This window comes from Colius striatus, chromosome 4 (assembly GCF_028858725.1).
Source record: "Colius striatus isolate bColStr4 chromosome 4, bColStr4.1.hap1, whole genome shotgun sequence".
Taxonomy (NCBI): domain Eukaryota; kingdom Metazoa; phylum Chordata; class Aves; order Coliiformes; family Coliidae; genus Colius; species Colius striatus.
The window spans coordinates 66718358-66732239 of NC_084762.1; the positions used below are offsets into that span (position 1 = coordinate 66718358).

Below are 13882 nucleotides of genomic sequence, written 5' to 3' on the forward strand. Positions count from 1 at the left end.
CTACAAGAAACCCAGAAGCTTCTGTTATTTATAAAACCAAGATTAGCCACAATCCAAAATTGAGTTATTTTGTTTTCTTCTGAATTGAAAATTTTTTTCCCAAGAATACTGAAAAAAAAGGGATACAGAAAGGGAAATGGGAAGCAAAATAAATATACAGAATAAAAACAGGCATTCTTCAGTTTTAGAAACTGCTTTATACAAAATTTTTGAGGTGCTGGTACATTACTGAGAAATTTCCCTAAAACCTGAATCATAGGTTGTGCTAGATATGGGATCAGAAAAAGACGTATTTTCTCTGGTCAGATAGACAGGGTTCCAGTGTTTCTTGGCTGGTTTTAACTGTTTTGACAGTGAATGATAACCTAAAGTATATAGGATCACTGAAGCATATTTTTTCTGTCAAATTCTCTGCATCTGCAAAGGCATTGGATTTTGGCAGATCTCACAATCTTTGCTTCTCTCTTCCCTGTTTTGCACTGTAACTTTTGGTAGTAATTTTTTATTTAAAAAAAAAAAAATTAAAGGACTTAACTGTGTTGCAACTAAAACAAACGTGTAAGCAAAGAAATCTGAAAGAAAATCAGAATTAAAACTTTACAAAATCTTGAATCTATATCAATGACAGTCAAAGAAATACAGGCTGTACATTAATAATAAATAGGACTGCAGGCTGATCTCTTGAAAGTATTAGTAAGTCAAAGGCATCAAAGTAAAAATGAAATGTGGACAATGCACACAGATACATATTGAGAATTGCTTATCTATTATAGGAGTTACTACTTTGGACTGAACTCTTTTGCGCTCGATTGTAACTTTACCAATTTTATCCATTTGATTTATAAATTTTAGAATTGTGTGAGCTTGAAAGTGTACTTTGTGATAATAAGAAATTATTTTTTTAAAAAATCTGCCAGGATAACTCCAACCAGAACAAAAATAAATTTGATGAGCTCTCTATAGTCCACATGCTTTGGATGAACTAACCAATAACTCAAATTCAAATATATCCAAATCCTTAAAAGTCTGAAAACTACACATGCTCAGAGACAACAGGGGAGTTTTAGTGACCATCACTTCCAAGATCCCACTCTCACAAAGCACACTCCAGATCAGAGTGAGTAGGACTTTTCATTAACTACTTACCTGGTATCAGCTCTGGAAACATGACATTTTTCACCTCTTTTGCTCTCTGACAAAATCTATCTGGCACCAGACTTCATGGAAGAGGATGATGCAAATTGAGCACCATATACTATTAGGAAGTGGAAAATCCCATGATCTGGAGAGGAGTAATGTTGAATACTAGCAGAAAGAATGTTGAACCACTAACAACTGTGGGGCCCAGTATGGAAAAAACCTGAAGACCACAATTAGGTTGAAGATCCAAGAGAATGAAAAGACAGAGTTAGAAGAGGATGTGAATATCATATGCCAAGACTCTCTTTTTGCTTTTTCATTTTTGATAAATACTTGTGGACTCAAGAGTTAAAGTACTACATCTCACTTTAATATCATAGAATCATGGAATGGTTTGGGTTGAAATGGACATTTATAGATCATCTAGTCCATCTCCCCTTCCACAGTCAGGGACAACTTTCACTAGATCACTAGATATTCATTTGCATAGGTAAACATACTGAACATCTACATAGGTATCAGAATTGTCACGTAGCAGTATTTTTTTCTTCTTTAAAAAGAATGAATTCCACATACTACATAAAAAAATGCAGAAAGCCTAAGGTTGACAAGTGAAGCGCTCAAAAAACATTATGGCTTATGCCAAAACTGAGAATCGTAATACAATCTTAATTTATCCCCTTATTGCATATGCATTATAAAAGCATTATATTATTATGAGTTATTTTTCCCACTTGGAATGATGTTTTATATTACAATGTTAATAATGTATTTTCAAGCATGGAAAATGCTACTGTGGGACTATTACTACCACAAAGTTTTAGCAAATGTATAAGCAAGTAATGAAGCTGACAGAGGAAAATGAGAAAACCAAGGCAGGTTGCTGTTAATGCATTAAGAAAATCTGATTCATTTGCACTAAGACAATGCTGGAATTCTCAAGGGAAAAAAAAGAATACATCTGTTTCTACTGATATCAGGAGGCTAAGGGCCAGGCTCTACCCTTGTACATGCACAACTTCCACTACCTTCAGCTGAAACAACTTGTAACTTAGGGTAGAACTGAGTTTTGTGAATAAAGGTGAAAGCATCAGAGACACAAGTGGACATTATAATTTTCCAAGTGCCTAACAATGTCGTACAACTGAAACATCAACAGTCGCTGCCTTGAAAACTTAGGTAACACGGTCTAAGAAAATATGCAATCAGCATTTGTCTGCATCCAGAGTTTGGTTATTCTAAACTGTTTGCAACCAGATGATATTACTTGAAAATTCCTCTTGCTAAGTATTAAAAACTAATGTACTGAATGCAGCATGACTTGTTTCTTTTTGATTCATATTGATAATTATCAAGTAATCAATCAGAATTTACTTAAATATCTATTCCTCCTAAATGGTTTGGAAATGATTGCAGAGATATATCCCTACTTTAAACATATTTTCAGTATTGTGATTTTAGTCATAATAAAGTCTATTTGGGTACTGTTGACACTGCAGTTCCTCTGCAATCTTCTTCATATACTTCTGGGTCACTGTTTCTGACATAAACATTACACCTCATAAATATAACCAAATTTAATTTATTTAATTTACTCAAAGGCATATCTACTCATAACAAGCTATAGTGGCAATGAAATAATAAAGAAGGAAAGAGTAAAGAATTGAAACACTACTCATGAAGAGCCAGTTTAGTCTATTTGCTTTTTAAAACATTATCTGCTGAAACAATACCTTCTATGTCAACATTTTTAAATACTGTTCCTTCATAGTAGAAAACATATAGAAATTTTTATTTTGTGATAATTTTAGTTGTGAGACCTGAAATTATTTCATTTAAATGATGTCAGAGGGATTAAATGGACATTAACTTCTTAAGAGGGTTTTGTGATGCATTCTTGTATTGCATTTCAACATCAGTAAGACTGTTTGATATCCAGTAGGGATATACTATATCCTCCATGGGAAGTGTAAAATAATGTTCAATATCTTATATAGCACTGCTGGTGATACATGGTGATAGACTTTTCTGTCATGTTTTTGAATGCATGCAAATTTTATATATTATTTTTCCCAGATAAAACTTGAAAAAAAATCATAAGAACCATTTATTTATTGTCTTGCTTTCATTTAAATGCAATCTGACAAAATTCAGGAAAAAAAACCATTATTGAAGTGTACATCAGTGCTTAGTTTAATATTAAAAGAAAGAAAGAAAGAAAAAAAAAAGCAGCTTATAGTGAACTATGATAAACTTGATTACAAAACATTTAACGTTATCCAGGAAATAGCACATTTGCTTATACTGCAGAGACTCCAAAATCACTCAAATTTTGGAAGACACAAAAAGAACCTAATATAGGTAACTGCCACATAAGCAGGTTCATAGGAGGTAGGCTATTTAGGGGGAAAAAGTTTATGGAAGATCAGAGTTCCTTTTTATATTCAGTACAATCAATTTTCCTAGTTTCAGGAATATAAACTTTAAAGAAGCCTATGTGCAATGGTCTTTATATCTTCTTAAGTTCTCATATTACTTCTGTCTGTGGTGAAGTTATTTTCCTCATAATAGCTTGTAGGGTGCCATGGTTTTGAGTTGTCATCAAAACGGTGTTGGTAACACACCAATGCTTTAGTTATTGCTGAGCAGTGCTTACACAGTGTCAAGACCTTTTCTGTTCCTCATGTCCTCACCAGTGAGTGGGATGGGGGTACATAAGAAGTTAGGAAGGGATACAGCTGGGACAGCCAACCCTAAATGACCATCCAGCAGTTCTGAATTTTTCTTTTTTTTTCCTTTGTGATTTCTGGCTGATGTACTAATACTGTACAGAGTTAAATTTTTTGCCTTTTTATTTAATCAAAACTTCTACCTCAGTTCTGTGATTTTGCTCCTCATCTGGTTAGTGTGTTATTCCAAACATCCTGTATATTTATAGCATTTCTTACCCAAATTTATTTCATTTGTACTTACTTGCCAAGACCAGTACTGAAAACGCTAAACAAAATCAAATCCAAGATTACTCATTTCAAAATGATACCCCTAACTCTTCTATAGAATGATGACTTAACAGGACAACCTTTTTTCATCCTTTATATTACAAGTCTCTTACATGTACACTATATCTACTTTACACTTATCCCTATACTCTGAAGTTTATCAGACGGGTTCCATAACAAAAAGATCCCTGAACTTGATTGTTTTGTGCTACCGTGCTCATGTAACTGAAACTCCCTAGGTCTCCTTTTACCAGTACTACCTGACAATCTCTAGGAATAGGCTATGACTTTTTACTTAAAAAAATTTCTTGAGACTTTATACCAATTTCTTTTCCTTTACTCCTCTGACTTAAACTCTTCTGATTTTAATTTTATTGTGAAAACACTAACATCTGGTTTTACATTTTCATTCATTCCTCTTCTCCATCTTTTACTCCAGCTAGCAATTATCAGGAAATTGAAGTAGCCAGTTTAAGGGAGAGAGCCTAGATTTTTCACCTCATCCTCACTAAAAATGAGCTCAGCTTCTTCATTTCAGGATTTCCTTACATCTTTCACAAACAATGCACCCCTTACTATTTAGTATTTATTTACACAATGTAATTTAATTTTAATGTTGGCATGTCTCATCTCACCCTTGGTATTTCTAACCTTTACGTGACAACTTTCTCTTCATTTGTTGGTTGATAGCCTACTTCTAATATGTTTAAAGTCATACTCTTCACAATTAAGCCTGGAGTCCTTACTTACACATTGTTCTTCTCCCTTATTAATTTCCAGGCTTTCCCCATATTTCTATTTGCATTTATTTTAAACTGGCTGAATCCATGATTACTAAATTGAAGATTATATTCTCTGAGTAGAACAAGCTGTCTGAATGTTTCTCAGTGATGCAAATCTGTATGTTTTTCTACTAAAATCAAACCTATAAGTGTCTTGCCCATGTATTCTTCCTTTATAAAAATAATTATTTATATTGAGTAGTACTAACTAATACTTTGGGCAATGCGTATTTACTTCTCTTGACTCTGGAATCTACTGCTACAAAAAAAAAAACCAAAACAAAAGCACACATACAAAATAAACAAACAAACAAACAACATCACTTACTTTTGCACAGATCAAGGATTCTCTAGTACACTAACCATTTAGTGGATTGTTGGGAGTTGCTGAACCATGTAGCCTAATAGCTGTCATGGCTTCACTTTTCTAGGTCTAATCAGTAGCAAGTCTGAGCACATATTTCTCACAAGCAAGTATTTCTGACACATATTATGTAGGTATACACAAATATCTATACACACACACACATATGGCCAATCACACAGATCAATATAGGCACAAATATTCAAGCAAACAAAGATGGCATGAATGGTGTAATCCTGTCCTCTTCTTGGGTATGGGTCCCCATGACCTGAGGTGTGGCTCACTGCTGACACACCCCATACACACACACACAGAGAATGAGTCCGGTCACCCAGTAAAAGAGTTAGGAACAGAGTTTAGTGAGAAGATAGACTGCTCTGACCAGGTGCAGGGCACAGCCAAATGAGCATACTGACTAGGAGCCTCTTTACACAGTACTAGTCCAATTTACTTCCTTATCCCACACTTGTTCATTGCCATATCACCTTGATCCCTTCCTTTCCTCACCTTTGATTCTTGCCCTAAACACCCCACAATTCCTTGTACAAGCCTTGTACAATCCCCAAATGCTCATCCTATTATGCATTTCGCAACATGTCCTGTATCCCTAGGCTGTAACCCTCTCAATCTGTGAGGCTATGCCCAGAGTTTTTTGGTTGACTGCTGGGATGTACCCCCCAGCCCCAAGGGAGAGACTTCTGAAGGGTGGACAGGGCCTCCATTTCTCTGGGGCTCCCCCACCTGCTCCTAAGCAACTCTGTGTGTGTAGAGATGAGCCTTTAATCACTCAACCTAACACACTGTAAACAGAGTTTAAATATCACTGTTGAAATGCTGCCAGTGCAGCACATTCAGGTCTGCAATGCCAATCAACAGATGAGGTTCAAAGCAAGAAGTAAACAGAAGCAGTCCAAAATTAGTGTAACAGTAGGACTGCAGAGATACAAGGAATCAGATCAAAGAGACTGGCACAGTTAGAAGCTTTACCATAACCACACTAGGAAAAACAAAACAAAAACAAAACAAAAAAAAAAAAACCACAAAAAAACCCCATAATGAATTTCCAAATGTGAACTCAGGTTCAGATTTTTTGTATTTCATCTGAGAGACAGAGATTAAGATCCTTACCATAATGAGACTCCTCTCTCCTTTTCCACTTTCCTCTGCAACTACAATCTTCCTATCTATACTCAGGCTGCTGAAACAGCTCTTCTCCTGTTTCAGACCTCACCACCATGGAAAACATCATTTCCATCTGGGGTCTCATCCATGACTTGACTATGTCAACACGGCAAGCTCAGCACATTGGAAACATCTCTGCTCATGACATGTGTGTTTTCCTGGGAGCTCATCCAACAGGACCTTCTTGACCACACAAAACCCTATCTTGCTCATGAAATACGAAGAAGACCTCTTCAGGCCACAATGATTTGGCAACACTCGTTAATTTGTCTGAAATGGAGCGCCTGGTGTTATTTGTGCAGCAACATAACTGTACTAGTCCAGCACACAGGATGGATTCACGGGACTGTAAACCGTGGCAGGATTCCAGCCTTCTTTGTGAGCCTGCCAGTTACTCAGGACACGCACAGCACTCCTTAGGTAACAAAAATAGACATGTTGCCTACTGGTGGATCTTAAAAATATCGGGATGCCCTTGGTAAGGGAGAAGTGTGTCCTAGTGACCTTGAACAGAGTGTCTTTCTCCTGCTCTCTCCCTCCAGGCTCCAGCAAGGGCCACTGGCAAAGAATCTCCCCTGCCTCCCACAGCAGCTTGGGTTTTTAGGGACGCAGGCTGTGGAGCTCTCGTACGCCCTAAGGCCGTGAGGGGAAGGCGCCCACACACAAACACGACTGATTACAGTGGATTTTCCTTCAAAGCAGACACATACACACAAAGCTTTCCCGGAGGGACGCTCTCCCTTGGCTCAGGCCTTCCAGCGCTGTAGGAACCTGTTCTGTTCTGCTCTGCCCTCCCCGGTACTCGCCGCGTAGCCCGGTACGAGGCAAGAAAGCCTCGGTACCAGAGCGCGCCTCCCGCCACCGGCTGCCGGCCGGAAACACCCCACCGCCCACAGCCCACCGACGGACTCCGGAGAGACGGCTGGCGCGGGGCGGAGCGGCCCATCCTGCGCTGTGCTCGGGGAGGAGCCCCCCCGCCGACGCGCAGCCGAGGTACCGTTCTGTCCCTCGCAGCCGCCCGGTCAGCGCAGTACGTGTAGTACCACGGGAGGACCGACCCCTCGGGTGAGGGTGGAGCGCCTAGGCCCTACAGCGCTTGGTCGACCAGGCGGAGGGGCCGTCTCCCCCTCCGCGGCGGGAGCGGAGTGCAGCGGCCCGGGGAGGGGGCGGGGAGGATGACTTCATGCCGCCGGAGCGCCGTGAATTTAGGAGCAGCAGCTGCCGCCGCCGCCGCCGGCGGGATGTGGGGGTGAAGTGAGAGCGGGAGCTGCCACCGACTGAGCGAGGGGCAGCGCCAGGCACCCCTCTCCGACGATCCAGGGCTCTGGGCCACCACGAGCAGCTGCTGCGGGAAGGAAGGAGGGAAGGAGTAAAGGAAGATGCGCTGAGCCGGTCGCTGGAAAGGTGAGCAAGAGCTGTCGGGGGCGTGTGCGGGGGCGGGCGGCGAGTGCTGCGGCACTGCCCGGCTACGGAGCACGATATCGCCACTGCGAGCCTTCCGCCTCGGCTCACCCCACTACCGGCTACTGTCCGCCCGCTGTGACCGCGGCGAAGGCCGGGCTGGCGGCTCGGGAAACCGCCGCCGTGTTGCCTGTGCGCCCGCGGGGTCTGGAGCTGTACCTAGGCGTGTAGCGTCCTTCATCCTTCTCCGGTGGTTCCGTCCAAAAGCAGAAGGGCTGCCCTCTCAGAAGCGCCACAGTGTTGCATTTGATCTGTCATTGCCAGGATGTGCAGTGGCTCCGTGCCAGCTGTCTGCTCGGCGGCCGGGGCGGCTGTCTGTACCCTTGCCAGAAGGGATTCACTGGCGCGGAGGGGGCACATTGTTTGTGGCGTAGCACAAGACGGGCGCGAGAAGCGGTGTGTAGCTCCGCGGCAGGTGCGGGACTGCGCCCCGGTCTCTCCAGGATCGTGCGCGTTCGTTCTGCAGGTGGCGGGGAAGACATCTTAGAGCAGAAGGGTTTCTGGGGAACAGAAGCAAAAAAGGCTGTTGTCGCATTGACATTGCTGGATTTGGAAATCCCATCGCAGGAAACTAAAGGGAGTGTGGAAGTTGGAGAAGCAACTCTTATGCCAAAATGGATTCAGTTGACTTTTTCGAGGGCTCTTGTCTGTGGGTTTATTCCATTTTTATAATCTAGCACAAGGTTTAGGACAAACAAAATAGCAGCAACATTCAAAGGCCTTTGTCTGCTAAATGGAAGAATTAGTGAGTCGCTCTTCCATCGTATCCCTTGTGGAAAAACAGGAGTATGTGCAGCATTGTAACTTGGCCATTGATAGTGCATGTTGTTTGTGGTATGTGTACATGCCTTAACATTAGATGGTCTTTTGGAATTGAGTAGAAGAGTAAAAGTCTGCCTGGCCTGTATCTCTGTGTTGGTGATTTTGTTTGTTTGTTTGTTTTTTGGGATTTTGTTTGTTTTTTTTCTTCTCTACAAAAAGGATTTCTCTAAAGCAGGCATGTCAATACAGGAGGCTATGGTTGGCATATAGAGGCAGATGATTAGAATGAACACTATCTGCATGTAGTAATAGTTAATGTGCCTTGGAAGCAAAAACAATGGTTGAGCTGGGAAGAAAAGAGTGTGTTAATCTACTCTCAGTGGAAAAAAAAAAAAAAAAGGAAGCAGGACATTGGAAGCTGAAGGTTACTTTAGACAATGTCTGTTTACTTGTATGTTCATCTTACAGGATCATGTTATCCTATGTATTCACAGAGCAGCTCACACAGCTGTTGGATCCCCAGTTGTGGCTGAGGCCTCTGGTCATGGTGCTAGAGTGATAGAAGTAATACTTAGGGAGGTAACAGGGAGTTGTTTGGTCTGTTATTATTTCTGGGAAGATGTTTAAATACATGTATTTGCCTCAATACTGTTGTTGAGTACTCTGCAAATAATAGCTACAGAGACAGAAAATGTGTATAAAAGACAACTGAGGTTTCAAAAGCCTTGAACCCAAGAGAAAGTGGTGGATTGCAGTGTCAGAAACCAGTTCAACAGACAAATCTTTGTTCTGAAGAACAGTCATTAACTATGACTCTGTATAAAGGTTGTTTCTTTTAAGTGCTCCATGGCAAATCCAATATATACATTTCAAGCTAGAAAAAAAAAATCCGTCAAACCCTTATCTCTCATTTACCACACTTGAGGAGTCTGAGTTATGGCATCTCTACTGTTTTTTCCTTTCTAGAAAAGAGCATGGTGATCTCTCAGCAGTTGCAATGTTGTAGTCATGTGCCAATTTCTCCTCTAATTGTGTTTGACTGGAAAAAGAAACTATGTCACAGAATTCAGATACTTTTCATATTAGTCCACTCATCCTGTATAAAGTAAGTTTCTTCACTGAAGAGGGCATCAAACAACAGTCTTCCATCCTGTTGCTGCAAATAAGGGTAATATGAGTACTCACTAATGTTGACAAAATGTTAGCACAGTAAATTTAGCTGTTTGTGCTTCCTGGAAAATCTAAATAATGTTTCAAAGGACTGTTAGTTAAAATTTTTTAAAACAATGTGGTGGCAGGGATGAGGGAGTTGGACAAGAGCCACACATTATTGCAGATGTGAATGTACATCTGATTGGTTTGATGCTTTGGGTTTATCTTCTATGTACTCTAAAGATAGATGGTGTAATTTTGTCAAATAGAAGAGCTTATGTGTCCATAGAGAAAGTTTATATCTAATTATTGATGTGAATTTAGTTCAATGGCATAACTGATATTGTAAATCTACTTCCTATGAACTTGTGTCCCAGAACTTCTCTTCTGCCTTCTGTTACAGTAACTTCCATACCTCTGACAAACAAAGAAAAGCATCTTTATTGTGGTTAATCTAGGGCAATGGCCCCACTGTCTGGAAGAACGGCCTAGTTGGCCAGCTGGTTGATGCCAGACAGACTGGGGAGCAGCTGAGCTTTAGCTGCCTTTTCCTCAGAGGGTCTGCTATTTTGAAACTCTTCATCTGGGTTAGTTCTTCAAATTTCTAAGAGCTTAATTATCTTTGAGATTTCTAGGCTGCAGTCAGCCTATGAACGAGCAGGTTTATTTGACCAAACTTATGAGTGGGGGCCAGATGGATGTGTTTGCATAAGACTTTTCTCCTTAGGAGAGAAAACTGGAAAACCCAGTAACCTTGAATGCACATGAAGTTACAGAGGTTTGAGTTCATTTGTGATACTTTGCAAGGGCTGAAATGAAACAGTTAATGTATTTTCCATTATTACGAGAATGTTTAAAGCTGATGTTTCTAAGTGCTGTTTGAACTAAATGGAATAACCCCATTTCAGAGTAAGCATGTAATTTCTTAGTTATGCTGTTACTAAGCTTTAAGTTGGATTATTTTCCTCAAATTAAGAATTATTTAAAGAAAGGTTTGAGCAGGGTGAGTGTGGACAGATATACAGTGAACCTAAGGCTTTGGCATGTGCAATCAAGACTATTTTAACAGTAGTGATACCTTTTTTAAATTCTGAAGGACACATGTATTGCCGCTTAACAAATACATGACCTTTATGTGCAGCAGTTAGCATTTCTAGTTGAGTGAAAATTTCTGTCTAAGAAATAAATGCCAGGTATAAACTTGAACTTCATCTCCTACTATGGAAATGGATTTCATGTTGGACACTCTAATTATTGTCAGTAGAAGATTTTTATGTGAGTGGCCAGTCACCTTGCAAAGGTAGCAGTTGTTAAGCAAAGTCAAAAGCTTTATCCATTTCCAATACATTTGGTGGTAGGAGCAAGATGGGCATTAAGTATCTTTTGATCTTGAATTGGACCTAATATCAAGTAAGTCAGTACTTCACAGCCCAGATAATGAACCCCTGAGTTTAACATCCAAAATAAGGAAATAGAAGTGCAGGGTTAATGTATGCTTCCTGCAAAAGCAAGCTGATTTAAGCCTTTCTCTGGAGAGGGCTGCATGTGATAGCAACACAAGCATGAATCCATTTGTATGTGGTGGTTTCATGGTGCATTGAGAGACCAGTTTCAAGAAAGATTTCATACTGTATATTCTTACAAAATGATTCTATTAAAACAACATTACAAAAGAAAGGATCTGATTGTACAAGAGCTGTATGCTTTCAGTATATATTGTTGTCTTCAAATATAAACATATCAGAGGAGAAAGTAACAGACAATGGACTCTGTCATAGAAGAGCTGGTGCAAATATCATAGCCAAATGCCAGACCAAATAATTTAATTTTTCATTCCCTTAATTCTTACAATAGAACCAGTAAGATGATAGTGGTTTTATTGTCCTCACTAACATATTGAATGTATGCTGCATTTCTGGTCACATTTGTGTGATGGTAAAATGATTCTAGGTTATCTCTGCCCTTCTTCCCTGGATGAACCAAGTATAAAATATGAACTCTGCAGAGGAGCTGCAGTGGAAGAATTTCCATGTCAGCCAAGTTATAGTTCTTCCTAGTAGAATTTGTTCTGTTTTCAAACCTTTATTAAAATTAATTCTGAAATGGGCTACATCGGCGTTCTTTGGCTTTACAGGCCTCATGGGCAACCCTGTGTTCAGAAGTACTTCAGAGCAGCTGGCTGGTCTTTGTACGGTATCGTATCTTTTTCTGCAGTAGTGCCCCGGTGATTCATCAGACATGATAGACAAATAGGTCTAAGTTCAACATACAATTTAACTTTGTCTTACTGTGACTGCTTTTTTGGTCACATCTTTGTTCTAGCAACTATCGCAAAAGACCCAAAGGTATATCAAAATTATCTTGGCAGCTGTTAGCTAGCCTGTAAAATGTGCTGCAGCTTTAATGAGATCATATACATCTTAATATATCTATATAATTATATATATTATATAATAGATATATTTGCTAACTATTCACTCATTTGCCTTCTACCTCCTACAGAATTTCCAGTTACACATATGGTGAGCACATAACTGTGGTGAAACGATCTCACCACCTGTTGTTTTAAAATAGCACAGATGCTTATTAATGGTCCTTCCATGATACTGTTTATAGTACAAGTTAAACCTCACTTAAAATACGGTGGATCATATTGGCAAAGGATATTATTACTTCAGCAGCAGCCTTAAATTGGTTTGTGTTCAGCATCTCTACTTGTTGATTGTTCATAGGTAGGAGAGAGGTAGACTTCAGAGGATAGTCAAAGCTATGATGCTTAATGAGAAAGCTGTCAGCAAATTCTGTACAAGGTGTTCTGTGAAAATAACTGGTGCTCTTTGGTTAGCTGATCAACCTGAAGAAATGCAAAGAATATGAGTGCACAGATTCTCTACCCTCGGAAGTCTTGAGCTCAATTGATGTGAACTCCTTCAGGCCAAGGCTCAAAAGCAGAGTTTTCACACTTAAAACCAAAGGAAAGTAAAGAATAGCAGAACTTAAGCCTGGATAAAGAGAGTCTTCTATTTATTTATTTTTTTAAATTAAAAAGCCAGTTCTAAACTGGCTAAATTTAGGAAAACAAATATTCCATCAATTCCCTGATTTTTTTTTTTTTTTTGTCCAATCTAGTGTGTAACTTGGATTATCAATTTTGCTTTCAAATAATATCTAGAGTTCTGTCTAATATTTCTGGTGTTTAATTGTCTAGATTTGTCTTTGATTTCTTTTTTTTCCTAGCCTCCTCCAAGTAGATACTAAAAATGTATTTCTACTCAGAAATATCTATCCAGGAGTGGACCAAGAAAAATTCTTAAGTGGCAATTCATTATCATATTCACTTCACTTTTAATGTACATTTAAAAGGGTAATCGGAACAAACAGACTCTGCTACTTCCAAAATTTCCCAGGTGCTTGCTTGAAATGCAAAAAGTTCTTGGTATGTGTGTTTCTAACAAATTCCAAGAAAAAATGTAAGACTGGAAATCTGCTATTAATGCTATTGGCAACATTCTAAGAAAGGATATTTAAAGAAGTAATGCATAAATTAAAATGAGTAATTGGGGTTTTCTTGTATAGTCTCCCAATGTTTGGTGCTCAGCATTGATTAAGAGTTCCCTGAGCACTGCATGTCAGACAGTAATGTTCGTACTATTACATTTAATCACAGGGGGTATCGTGTCCGCACAGAAAGTGGTTGATCTGATTGATGTTCTGTCTCCAACACAGAGTTGGAGGCCTGTGGCCAGTGGAGTTCCACAGGGATCGGTTCTGGGGCCAGTCTTGTACAACGTTTTCATCAACGACCTGGATGAGGGGACCGAGTGTACCCTCAGCATGTTAGCTGATGGCACCAAACTAGGAAGACTGGTTGATTCCCCAGAAGGCTGTGCTGCCATTCAGTGGGATCTTGACTGGCTTGAGAATTGCACAGAGAGGAACCTCATGAGGTTCAACAAGGACAAGTGCAGAGTCCTGTATCTGGGAAGGAACAACCCCATGCACCAGTACAGGCTGGGGGTAGAACTGCTGAAGAGCAGCTC

General features: G+C 39.8%; 1 protein-coding gene across 2 annotated transcripts in view; it reads left to right on the top strand.

Annotated features, from left to right (window-relative positions):
* The first annotated feature begins 7476 nt into the window (after window positions 1-7476).
* PKIA (cAMP-dependent protein kinase inhibitor alpha) overlaps window positions 7477-13882 on the top strand; it is a 52160-nt gene continuing 45754 nt past the window's right edge. The window contains exon 1 of one of the 2 annotated variants that reach the window (XM_061994498.1): window positions 7477-7871. The gene's annotated coding sequence lies outside the window, so the exon portion shown is untranslated. The remainder of the gene's footprint in view (window positions 7872-13882) is intronic. The other variant, XM_061994499.1, reaches the window with a different exon arrangement.